Below are 14,214 nucleotides of genomic sequence, written 5' to 3'. Positions count from 1 at the left end.
TTTTACTTTGAAGCCTGTTTATTTATGTACAGTGTACGTAACCTACGTACGTCGTATACGTAACCCGTAAAACAAGTCAATCAGTGCATGCAAGAGATGTCGGTGGAGAATCAAAAATGGCGGTGTTGCGGGCGCCGCCATACTTATTTACCGGTCGCCGCCATTTTGAAAATATGCGTACCGGAAGTGACGTTTACTGTAGCGAGATACAGGAAGTGACGTATCAGACCCCGCGGAACGTCGGGAATTACGTTTTCGGAGGCCCACCCACCGGAAGTGATGTTGGAGGACCCACTCGCCGGAAAAAAAACTGTGCGCCGCGCTTCAAACGCACATTTGTTCCCATTGCATTGTTTTCTTCACACGTGTACTCGAAGCTCAACAGAGTAAAGGATTGTCTTCTGCTAAGGTAAATAATTGCATTTTTTTCTATGTGTAAAGTATCAGCCTGCACTAATAAGAACGAAATAGTAGGTGGAGTATACCAGTATTTAGAGACTATGTTTATACTCGCACTGGAAGACCGGAGCCAGATCAGCTTCACAACCTTCCATGAGGGAACAGATATGTTCATCTCTCCCCAACTGTGTCAGTCTGTCCACATATCTGCTGCTTTATTTCTCCGTCCAGACAACTCACAGTTTACTGTGTGCCTTCACTTATCACTCCTGCTAACTGCAGTTTCATCACAACATTTAGTTGCGTTTACGTCCTAAATGGCTGAATTTTGTCACGTGGGTGAAAAGCCTCAAAACGGTGTGCATCAGCCTGCACTAATAAGTAGGACATGGTTGATAGGTGTCATTATATCAGTATTAGTGAGAGGAAGAGTCGTTGTATAGTTATGTTGGGAGCAATTCAAGTAAGATCAGCTCAAAGTTTATGTTGCTCTTTTTTTATCTTTGTTCCATGTGTTGGTTTATTTAGACCCGTACTGGTATTTTTTATCATACTGCATTACTGGATTTTTACAACCTGACTGGGATTTCTGTGTTATTATCAGAGCATCCAAATTAGAGAAAGTTTAATGGTTGTGAGGGAGATTGAATATCTTATATATAACATACTGCAATGAATCACTTGGATGCTTGTCAGTTTGCAATCATCAATGAGAGATCAGTACATTTGAACAAATACTAATGATTCTGATTTAAATATTTTTTCAGACGCAGTGTTCAATCAGAATGTCACGTCATCGTAGCAGCGGATGCGTGGGCATGGAGCATTCATATGCACACCCAACAATGCACACAGCATCTGTGCTGACCACGGATCCAGAGACCGTAAAGGAATTGAGTGTCGCATGTCTGCATGCAGAACGCTCCTATGACTCATCAATCAAGTTTGAGATTTTTTATGTAACATAAGCTCAGTTTGTTTATTTTTATTCGTCTGTATTGCAACAGATCTTCGAGATGCTGAAAGAGATGGAGGAGGTCATGGAAATCAAGAAGGGGGACCTGAGACTCATCGATTACATTTTTGATGTTATGCTTCCAGAATTAAGATGATCAATCAATGGAGGACATCATAGAAGTAGTGGTCAATATTTTGTGTCTTTTGAAACCTATCTGCATGCACCTTGTCCATCTTTTTCAGATCATCATCAACATCCTGATGGCTGAAGGTCACACAAGGCTTCAAGCACAGGTCATCATAGCCAGTGGGAGAAAGTTCTAGCAAGCTCCTGTCGTCTGTGCTCTCATCCTCCCTGCCGGATGTCTATCAATATAGTGGTTTGAAGTCTCCTGTCCCAATTTTCAGAGTGTATCTTTTATCTATCTGTCTGTCCTCTCCTCTATCCTCTCACCCCAACCGGCCAGCAGAATGCCTCCACCTCTGAGTCTGGTTTCTGCAAAGATTTCTTCCTGTTAGAGGGACTTTTTCCCTTTCCACAGTCGCTCACGCTTGCTCATGTGGATTTGTTTGGTTTTGTCTTTAAAAGTGCTTTTAATATATAATAAAGAACAATGACGTGATTCATGGATGGTTTTATTCTTTTAAAGTTGTCAGAGGTACTTTTTGAAGGTTTGTCATGGACATTTACTCTGAAGTAACTACAGTTACTCTCCATTTTTGTAGTTAGTTTTGCTTAATGCACCACACATTGTCACTGCATGAATGAAGAAGGCAGATCAGTTTAGTAGCTGAACTCTACAGATGTGGTTCCAGCTGCAGTGTCTTGTTGAAATAGGTTCAGAGAGATATTGAATATGGAATATGATGGGGGGGGGATTCTCCCTCTTCAATCCACTTGGCTCTGGACCTTATAAACACTCTGAGCTCTATTCACATAATATCTACCTGGATGTTTCTCCAGTGTTCTTGTGCTTCTTCAAACTGAACATGATCCATGAAACCGTGACGTAACTGAAGCAGTGACATCAGTTGTCCTTTTAAATATGGCGGCGACCACAAACACGCATGGCGGCGGCCAAAAACAAGTATGTCGGTGCCCATAAGCCACCATTGTGATACCGCACTGGCGAGGTTTGCGTTTTGAGAGTAGTATGGCGCTGACCGTGAGTAATAATGGCGGCGTCCACAAACAAGCATGTCAGCGGCCGTACACCGCCATTTTTATACCGCACTGGCGAGGTTTCAAGTCTGGAGGAGCACGGTTGCATTGCGGATCATGTTCTCTTGCCTCCCACCGACAGTGACGCTGTAATTGTGCGTCGGAACAAAACATATTGCATGTAGTACTGCCTCCCACCAACAGTGGCGCTGGGGTGGTGATTCGGATCAAAATGGCCGAACAAGATGGCGGCGGTGGATTCCCCACCGACGGCTTCTCAGTGCATGTGATTGTCGCCCCTCAATGATGTACGGGCACGTCAAGAAAAGAAAGGTGGATGCTGAAGGCCGAAATTTCAAGAAGATTTGGAGCACTAAATATTTGTTTACTGAAGTCGGTGGTAAACCCGTCTGTTTAGTTTGTGGAGAGCACGTCGCCGTGTTAAAGGAGTACAATGTGAGTCGGCATTATGAGACAAAACACGCGGAGAAATACAGACACTTGGCGGAGGCTGAGAGAGCGCGAATATCAGAAGACTTGCTAGCAAAGCTAGCAAAACAACAAGGCTGTTTTAGCAAACTACACACAGCCCGGGATGCAGCGACCAAGACCAGCTTCGTTATATCCCACAAAATCGCTAAAAACAGCAAGCCGTTCTCGGATTGGCGAGTTTGTGAAAGAGTGCTTGGTGGGCTCTGCCGCGCTAATATGCCCTGAGAATAAAGAAGCATTTGAAAAAGTCCCGCTGTCCAGGCGAACCGTCACCAGAAGGGTGAAAGGAATCGCGGAGAATCTCGAATGTCAGCTCAAAAGTGGAGTTGAAAGTTTTGACTTTTTCTCTTTGGCTTTGGATGAGAGCTGTGGTGTCCGTGACACTGCCCAGTTACTGGTGTTTCTCCGGGGAATAAGGCAGGACTTCAAGATTACGGAGGAGCTGGCAGCATTGAGGTCAATAAAAGGAACGACAACGGGAAACGATCTGTTCAAGGAGGTCGATGCATGCATGGTCAAGCTTGGACTGAAATGGGACAAACTGGTAGGCGTTACTACTGATGGTTGTCCGAATATGACAGGAAAACATGTCGGACTTTTGAAACAGATCCAAGATAAAGTGACTGAACTCGGCACAGAGCATCATTTAGTGTTGATACATTGTATTATACATCAGCATGTACTGTGCAGGTCTGTGCTAAAACTTAACCATGTTATTGATGTTGTAACAAAAACGGTTAACTTTATCAGGGCACGAGCATTAAATCACAGGCAGTTTGTTGCACTTTTAGAGGAGCATGAGAATGAACATGGTGACATCAGTACCACACAGCTGTCAGATGGCTCAGTCTGGGCAAAGTGCTCAAAAAATTTTGGGACCTGAAAACAGAGATTCAAGAGTTTTGTGAGATGAAAGGCAAAAACATCCCCGAGCTTTCAGATATGAACTGGATGGCAGATTTTGCATTTGCTGTTGATGTGACGGCACTGATGAATGAACTGAGCACTAAACTGCAAGGCAAGGGCCTTTTCGTTCATGACATGCATAACCTGGTGAAGGCTTTTATGAGAAAGTTGCTGTTTCTTTCAAGTCAACTACAGAACAACACTCTCACTCACATGCAAACCCTTAAATAAGTCAGACCATCAGCCAATCATCTCTGCAGGTACTCATCCATGTTAGGAGATTTGCATGGTGAGTTTTTAAGGCGATTTGATGATTGTAAAAACATTGAGGATGAAATGCACCTGGTTTCCTCTCCCTTTGCCTGCAGAGTAGATGATGCACCCAGTGATGTTCAGCTGGAGCTCATTGACCTGCAGTCTGACACAGTACTGGCAGAGCACTTTAAGTCAGCATCACTGCTGGAGTTCTACTCATCTCTTAAGGAGGAGAACTTTCCAAACATGAGGAGACATGCTCAGAAGATGTTGGTTCTGTTTGGATCTACCTACATATGTGAACAAACATTCTCAGTAATGAAGTTTACCAAATCCAAGTTCAGATCCTCTCTTACTGATGATCATCTGTCAGCTGTGCTTCGCATCTCCACCTCAGACATTCAACCTGACTTTGATGCACTCGTTAAAGGGCAGCAAAGGCTAGATTTCTCTCACTGAACAAGAAAATACCCAAATGTGTGTTCACTATTACTTTTTATCTGCACAGCTTGGCAGTTTGACAGTCATAATGTGACATATCTTGTTAATGATATTTGGCATACAAAGACATTGTGATGTCTTAATAGAAAAAAGTGTTTTTGGTTAATGTAATTAAAAAAAGAGTTACAAATGTTTCATGTTTACAATTGTTTTGAATAGCTGCACTGAATAAAAACATTTTTTGTTAAAATAACCCTCACTTTCTCTTTACCTAATAATAACACAGACACTTACCAGCATGTGTAAACAATGCCATTTACTGCTTTCAATTTAGAAATAAAATTCATATGCAGAATAGAGTATAAACTTTTGGCAAGTTTCCGGAATAAATGTGAATGTTTGATGAGAGGCTGTATCTGGCAGCATGAATCACTCATTGAGTAAAAAGAAAAAAGTGATGGCACGTGTCGCCCCAATTAATCCCTAAAACACAAGAGCCTCTAAACGTATTGAGAAAAGGTAGGAAGCATATTACGAGCTAATAAAACTAGTAAACAGAGTCCATGTGTGTATCAGTGAAAGTGAGCAGGTTTTATGTTTCTATGTTTCTTCAGGTGAGATGTCCAGTTCCTGGACGTTCACAGCACTTTCACGGCTGGGAGACATAGTTTGCATTGTACAGAGAGGTTAAGAGATTTCTCCGACTTTAAAACATAGTGATGAAAGCAACTGTCTGCAGAATCCATGGCAAAGCATGGATTGTCAGCCTGAAAGCGTCGGGAAGTGTCGCAATGCCAGTGCATGGCGCATGTGACAGCTGCATTTCTAGTTTATTCCATCTGATTTCTACTGTAATCCTGCTCAGTAATCCCAGTTTTTATCGAGCATACCTGTAACGAGATTACACATTTTTTTATGTACTGTAACAGATTACAGTTATATGTTTTTTGTATCCTAATTATGTAACACTGTTACATGTATTCCATGACTACCCAACCCTGGTTGCACCTAAACATGTGATACACACTCAGACCTTACTGAGACTTACTAAACTAAAGTTTTCTAGCTGTGCAATGACTTGAAGTAAAGCTCTGGTAAACAAGCTGCATGTAATGATGTTCATGTAGGTACAAACAGCCAGAAGAGTCTTTAGAGCCAGAAGTGGACAGACGAAATCACCTTGTACTGCAGGTGACAGGAGGAGCAGCAAGGTGGGCGAGATACAGGTTCTGGGAGATTCCCACAACACACTGTAGACAAAAGAAAAGTGTTCAATGCACAGGTTCCACAAGTTGAGAGACTCTTAAGATCAACACCAGGAGACACCAGATCACTTTGATTGATTGTGAGGACAACACACACGGAGTGAGGTGGTATTGAAAGGCTAATTGCAGGAGGAAAGGTTTGTTTTGTAGAATGGGTCTCTTGTATTAAATTCAATGTAATTTGGATCAAATGTCTTTGTTATTTTAAAAGCATGTTTTGTTGTGAGATGTAATTTAATTTAATCACAATAACCAGCCAAAGTATTTTCTATGTTTACTACGTTTAAAACTAAATGATCAACCATCTCAACAGTCATTGGTGGACATTTAATGTATATTTCATCACCTGAAGAGTCCAACTTTGCTTTACATCTTTAACTTATATACAAGTGAAATCACAGCTCTAAGTTCTTGTTACTGAATAGTCCCTAAACGGCTCACCTGTCTCTGGCTGTGAGGCCCTGTCCGGAGGGATGGATGAGACCGATGAAACGTGGGCTCAGCCGTTGGTGGAGATTTCCACTCAACCCTTTGAAGCGCTGCTCCCACGTTCCTCCACTTGGACCATGGTTTAATCGAGGAAAATCATGTCACACTGAAAAAACAATTCTGTCATTTCATTTTTGAGTGTACTTTTTTAAGATAGAGCTTCTCAGGCTGGTTTAATCAAGTAAAATCATGTTACTGTCTTAAAGGTGTACAGGAGGATTTTCTTTTTCCGGGTGGATCATCAAGACTATTGGTACTCCCAACTGTCAATCATTCTGGTGATATATTACGCAAGGCCGTCGTATGTGCTCGTCCCCAGGTAGCGTGGATCTATTAGTTTTCACTTTCTGCGCATGCGCGCTTTCAGGTGTATATGGTGAGCTACGCCTTCAGCGAGCTCGCAGTTCTCACCGGGTACTTTGAAAATGGCAGAGGGTCGCAAAAGAGAAAAAGTGTCTTCGAAGTGTATGAGAAGAAGAGAAAGGCTTCGGAAGAGAGAAACAAGACCAGAGTGTTTTTGGGAGATTCTTTCACACGATGGCGTGCGCTGAAAGCCCAGGTTGGGCTTCCCACTGATGCTTCAGTCGCGAAGTTTCTACTCGACAGGTAAAGTTTGGCATTCTATTTGGAGAAATCCATTTCAAATCACTTCCAGTAAAAGTTATCTATGTCTATATTGTAACTTTCCAGGGTTGATTAGTGGAAAAAGTTCAAATCTTCTTGTAAAGTGAGCTTGTGTAAGCGATGCTGACTTGTGACTTGTAAACAGTGCGTGCACGAGGAGAACTGGGCTCGTTCATGTCTCTCGCACACGTTTTAGTAGGCGTTCCATCTCGGGAGCAGGTAGAGCTTTGCGTGCATTTTTCAAAAGGTGGAGAGGGCGGTTCTTTCCTAAAATTCGGGAAAATCCTACTGTACTCCTTTAAGATAGAGCTGCTCAGGCTGGTTTAATCTAGACAAATTGTGTTACTGCCTTTAGATAGAGCTGATCAGGCTGGTTTGATCTAGAAAATCACATTACTGTCTTTAGATAGAGCTGATCAGGCTGGTTTGATTTAGAAAATCACGTTACTGTCTCTAGATGGTGCTGCTCAGGCTGGTTTGATTTAGAAAATCACGTTACTGTCTCTAGATGGAGCTGCTCAGGCTGGTTTAATAAAAAAAACAAAAAACTGACTTTAGGTAGAGATGCTTAGTGTTGGAATTCGTTCCTGTGTTCCCCTGAATTCCTGCTTGTTCGTTTGATCCGGGAGAGGCAGGAACAGAGTTAATTTCTTCAATAGTGAATTTAATAATCACACAAACAAGAGATTACAAAAATACATATATCAGATTACATAATACGAGCTCAGACCGTTCTTCCTTGCAGACCCAAGTGTGCAGGCCAGGTTTACAATGAAGAAGGGCACAACTGCAACACGTGGTTCATATTTATACATTTGCATACACCACCTCAACCTCACATTGGTCGGTTCCTCGTGATGTATGCGTTGCTATAGTGAATTTGCTATTCCTTTGTTCCCAAAACTGCTTCAAACTGGTTCTTCTCAGAGCTTGACGTTCTGTGGGACAAAGTGACCTCTTATCTGTTGATCCAATCTTACCTTGACCATGTTTTTGCAAGTAGAGCACTGAGGAGACATCGCCAACCAACTTGGAATGTCCCTGAACATGGATTTATAGCTGTGTTTTCCCAACTTGGGCAGTGGGAGAAACCCCAGTAGTGTAGAAACACAACTGAATACAATATGTCCAGTTGTCACACAGAAAACAAATGTTCAACCACTATATTCCTTCAATTCCCCTTTTGACCTCTGACCCCAGAGGTCAATAATTAGTGTCAATACAGTATGAGGCACTCTTCGTATAATAGAGGTCATATGTAAGCAAAATCAACAATCATATACTCAAATAGCAACATACAAAACTTTTAAACGGTGGTGACTCCCCCTTGAACTGCAACCTTGTCGTGGTGGGGGAGTTTGAGCACCCGAATGACCCTCGGAGCTATGTTGTCGGGGGACTTGCCCCTCCTGTGGGCCCACCACCTACAGAGGCTGCCGTAGGGGTTGGGTGCATTGTGGATTGGGGGGCAGTCGACGGCAGAGGCCTCGACGACCCGATCCCCAGCCACAGAATCTGGCTATTGGGACATGGAATGTGACCTCGCTGGGGGGGAAGGAGCCCGAGCTTGTGAGGGAGGCTGAGAGATACCGTCTAGATATAGTCGGGCTCGCCTCCACTTACAGCTTGGACTCCGGAACCCAGCTCCTCGACGGGGGCTGGATACTCCACTGCTCTGGAGTTACCCTCTCTCTCTGGAGTTGCCCTGTCTCTCGGCTGGCCTGGGAACGCCTTGGGGTGCCACCGGAAGAGCTGGAGGAAGTGTCTGGGGTGAGGGAAGTCTGAGCAGAGTTGCCTCCGCGACGCGGCCCCGGATAAGCGGCAGAAAATGGATGGATGGATGGATGGACTTGGCACGTCACATGAACAGAGAGGAGCGCTATTTCACCTCCTCCCTTGCTGTCGTCTACTTCTCTGTGTTCTTCTTACTTCGGTGGATTATTCCGCCCTTTATCGTGTGGAGCTGTCTCCTGGATCAGCCAATCCAGGGGCAACTTGCTTCAGATGGATGGAGGTCTCCTGAAGAGTGCGATGTGGTTCTCCCGCCAGAGTACACTGCGACAGATGGCACCGCATTGTTCCTCTTTTATCCAGGGTTCGACTAACGGCCGGACCCTCCTCTCCAGTACCCTGGAATAGACTTTCCTGGGGAGCCTTTGTCACTCAGCCAAACAGCGTGAGACGTCCTCTCGACGACCTTAAATCGACCCGTTCACCTGGGCTCGGACCACTTCCTCTTTATCACCCTGAGAAGTACCTAGGGGCTGGTGTTGAGGATCTCAGCCGAGTCCCCCCTGGCTGCCGGTCCCGGCAACATGTGCAGAGAAACGAGATTCCAGACATCTCAAAACTGCGTTGTCACATCTCTCACCTGAACATAGATTTTTCTCTTGTATAGATTTGGCTAATGCTTTTTTCTGTCTGCCACTGGCGGATCAGGTGAAACCACTGCAAACAGGTCCGACTTATTGCCGCCAATGCAAACCAAACTCCTGTTCCGGGAATACAAAGACCGAACAGCGCTTAACAAAGGGCCCCGGACTCCATGCTCCCGGAGCACCCCCCCACAGGATGTCTCAGGGGACGCGGTCGAACGCCTTCTCAAGATCCAGAAAACACATGTGGACTGGTTGGGCAAACTCCCATGAACCCTCAAGCAGCTGGTGGAGGGTATAGAGCTGGTCCAGTGTTCCACGACCAGAATGAAAACCGCATTATTCCTCTTGGATCCAAGGTTTGACTAACGGCCGGACCCTCCACTCCAGTACACTGGAATAGACTTTCATTTCATTAGGAGTGGCCGAAATGATGCTCCACACGGGATATAGAGTAATTTTGGAATAAAGTTTGTATTTCATTAGAACAAACTAGTACTTTCTCAATTCAAGTTTAAACATGATGGACTTAGCAGTTGCAAGTACTTTCAACCAATTATATTTAGTGGAGTAACTGCTATTTTCATTTCATCAGTAGTGGCCGAAATGATGCTCCACACGGGATATAGAGTAATTTTGGAAGAAAGTTTTTATTTCATTAGAACAAACTAGTACTTTCTCAATTCAAGTTAAAATGATGTGTTTATCAGGTTCAAGCAGTTTCAATCAGTTTTATTTAGTGGAGTAACTGCTATTTTCATTTCATCAGGAGTGGCCGAAATGATGCTCCACACGGGATATAGAGTAATTTTGGAATAAAGTTTGTATTTCCTTAGAACAAACTAGTACTTTCTCAATTCAAGTTTAAACATGATGGACTTAGCAGTTGCAAGTACTTTCAACCAATTATATTTAGTGGAGTAACTGCTATTTTCATTTCATTAGGAGTGGCCGAAATGATGCTCCACACGGGATATAGAGTAATTTTGGAAGAAAGTTTTTATTTCATTAGAACAAACTAGTACTTTCTCAATTCAAGTTAAAATGATGTGTTTATCAGGTTCAAGCAGTTTCAATCAGTTTTATTTAGTGGAGTAACTGCTATTTTCATTTCATCAGGAGTGGCCGAAATGATGCTCCACACGGGATATAGAGTAATTTTGGAATAAAGTTTGTATTTCCTTAGAACAAACTAGTACTTTCTCAATTCAAGTTTAAACATGATGGACTTAGCAGTTGCAAGTACTTTCAACCAATTATATTTAGTGGAGTAACTGCTATTTTCATTTCATCAGGAGTGGCCGAAATGATGCTCCACACGGGATATAGAGTAATTTTGGAAGAAAGTTTTTATTTCATTAGAACAAACTAGTACTTTCTTAGTTCAAGTTTAAAAGATGTGTTTATCAGGTTCAAGCAGTTTCAACCAGTTTTATTTAGTGGAGTAACTGCTATTTTCATTTCATCAGTAGTGGCCGAAATGATGCTCCACACGGGATATTGAGTAATTTTGGAATAAAGTTTTTATTTCCTTAGAACAAACTAGTACTTTCTCAATTCAAGGTTAAATGATGTGTTTATCAGGTTCAAGCAGTTTCAACCAGTTTTATTTAGTGGAGTAACTGTTATTTTCATTTCATCAGTAGTGGCCGAAATGATGCTCCTCACGGGATATAGAGTGATTTTGGAATAAAGTTTTTATTTCCTTAGAACAAACTAGTACTTTCTCAATTCAAGTTTAAACATGATGGACTTAGCAGTTGCAAGTACTTTCAACCAATTATATTTAGTGGAGTAACTGCTATTTTCATTTCATTAGGAGTGGCCGAAATGATACTCCACACGGGATATAGAGTAATTTTGGAAGAAAGTTTTTATTTCATTAGAACAAACTAGTACTTTCTCAATTCAAGTTAAAATGATGTGTTTATCAGGTTCAAGCAGTTTCAACCAGTTTTATTTAGTGGAGTAACTGCTATTTTCATTTCATCAGTAGTGGCCGAAATGATGCTCCTCACGGGATATAGAGTGATTTTGGAATAAAGTTTGTATTTCCTTAGAACAAACTAGTACTTTCTCAATTCAAGTTTAAACATGATGGACTTAGCAGTTGCAAGTACTTTCAACCAATTATATTTAGTGGAGTAACTGCTATTTTCATTTCATCAGGAGTGGCCGAAATGATGCTCCACACGGGATATAGAGTAATTTTGGAAGAAAGTTTTTATTTCATTAGAACAAACTAGTACTTTCTTAGTTCAAGTTTAAAAGATGTGTTTATCAGGTTCAAGCAGTTTCAACCAGTTTTATTTAGTGGAGTAACTGCTATTTTCATTTCATCAGTAGTGGCCGAAATGATGCTCCACACGGGATATTGAGTAATTTTGGAATAAAGTTTTTATTTCCTTAGAACAAACTAGTACTTTCTCAATTCAAGGTTAAATGATGTGTTTATCAGGTTCAAGCAGTTTCAACCAGTTTTATTTAGTGGAGTAACTGTTATTTTCATTTCATCAGTAGTGGCCGAAATGATGCTCCTCACGGGATATAGAGTGATTTTGGAATAAAGTTTTTATTTCCTTAGAACAAACTAGTACTTTCTCAATTCAAGTTTAAACATGATGGACTTAGCAGTTGCAAGTACTTTCAACCAATTATATTTAGTGGAGTAACTGCTATTTTCATTTCATTAGGAGTGGCCGAAATGATGCTCCACACGGGATATAGAGTAATTTTGGAAGAAAGTTTTTATTTCATTAGAACAAACTAGTACTTTCTCAATTCAAGTTAAAATGATGTGTTTATCAGGTTCAAGCAGTTTCAACCAGTTTTATTTAGTGGAGTAACTGCTATTTTCATTTCATCAGTAGTGGCCGAAATGATGCTCCTCACGGGATATAGAGTGATTTTGGAATAAAGTTTGTATTTCCTTAGAACAAACTAGTACTTTCTCAATTCAAGTTTAAACATGATGGACTTAGCAGTTGCAAGTACTTTCAACCAATTATATTTAGTGGAGTAACTGCTATTTTCATTTCATCAGGAGTGGCCGAAATGATGCTCCTCACGGGATATAGAGTAATTTTGGAATAAAGTTTTTGTTTCCTTAGAGCAAACTAGTACTTTTCAATTCAAGTTTAAACATGAAGTGTTTATAAGGTTAAAGCAGTTTCAACCTCTTTTATTATGCTGGATTTGACTGTGATGGTCTTTTCATCAGTTGTGGCCGAAAAGATGCTTCAGACGAGATACTGAGTATGTTTTTAGAATAAAGTTTTAATTTCATTAGGACAAACTCGTACTTTCACTATTCAAGTATCTACCCAGATAAATGTACACTAACACAACTATTGCTCACCCAAGGTGCTAAAGACACTGTGTTGCAGTTGCGAGGTTACAATTTGTATAGACTACAGAAGTGAAAGCCACAGGTGCATTAACAACATTTTCGCACTTTTCGAAACACAGCTTTTGCGTGACTCCTACCATGAGTCGTCAGAGACACTGCGTGCTCAGAGCAAAGATACCTCGGGAGCCACATGACCCAGTTGAAGACTGTTGTCGCCGGTCTTCTATGCCTGTCTACACAGGAGAGAAGAAACCTCAACAGCGAGTTGCTATGACACACATCCATCAGTGCTCTCAGCCGCACCACCACGTGGTCTCGCAGCTCTTTCACTCCTTTTCAGGAGAAGGAACATTGTCATTTTCCAGCACCTGACAGTGCTATCAGCTCCCTCACTCTCTCCACCGGAGAACCAGGATGTTCTAGCTCAGATGACTCTGAACATTCCGATATCCCAAGGGTACCTGGTCTTTGGACCAGCCAGCTTGAGTCCCTTGCAGAGGACATAGAGCAGTTCGAACCAAACAACCCGGAGATTCGTGTAGCGGACAACCTGGTGGAGGTTGAACGCTGCCTCTTCAACCTGCCTCATCCTTCGTCCCGAGAGAAGCTTACGCTTCTCTGGAAGATGACATCCAGGAGTGTCCATGTTTACATAGAGTCCCTCCCATCTGCCATCAGAGATCATTACTCAGCCCTCTGTCATGCGCTTAGGGAAGCAGGATCATCTGCACAATGATCCTGCCTCTGCAAACTTTGGTGCATTTACAATCACTCAAAAGGGGGCGGAGACTCCCAGATAGTATTTATAGGTGCCTAAGGGCTGCCTACTTCCAAGGCCACAATGCACCAGGATTGGACAAAGACCAGACTTTTAAGTCCCTCTTCGTTAACAACCTCCACAACAGTGTGTGGATCGATGTCGCCCTTTTCTGCAGGACCAAAAACCCCACCATGAAAGACCTCCGCAAACATGCGCAGATGGTGTGGGAGCTGCACCACCGTTCAGGTGAAATCTATGATGGTGATGCAGGTGTCCTGAGGTCTCAGGTGAGGAGAGGTACGTCTAAAAACCGAGGCTGAGGTCAGACTCAAAACAACTGGGATGCAGATGTCCCACAGTGGATTAAAACCTGCATCAGAGTGGTGAAGCAGCACCTGAACCCGCCTGGTAAGAAGGGACCTGGCTCCCCCTGACCGCATGACTTAGCCCCTCCCCTCCGCACACAAAGTTCATTTTGGCAGGAGGAGGAGATCCAGGAGGTGAAAGAGGCCCATTTGACATTCTTGGGTAATCTTGGCTATGCCAACCACAGATACACTTCAGTGGTGGTAGGGGTTGTTGACACTCTCTCACTGCTTGGTACTGGGTCAGAAATCCCCCTCATGTGTTCAGACACCTTCGCACGGGTTGCTAGAACCACGCTTGCGCATGCCACTTAAGGAAAGCCACTTCAGGTGGAAGAGTGTAGCATAAACAACCGAGGCTTCACTCAGGACTTG

The sequence above is a fragment of the Blennius ocellaris genome (assembly GCF_963422515.1).
Source record: "Blennius ocellaris genome assembly, chromosome: 12".
Taxonomy (NCBI): Eukaryota; Metazoa; Chordata; class Actinopteri; order Blenniiformes; family Blenniidae; genus Blennius; species Blennius ocellaris.
The sequence above is the reverse complement of the archived record's forward strand: the minus strand, read 5'-3'. Positions refer to the sequence as shown.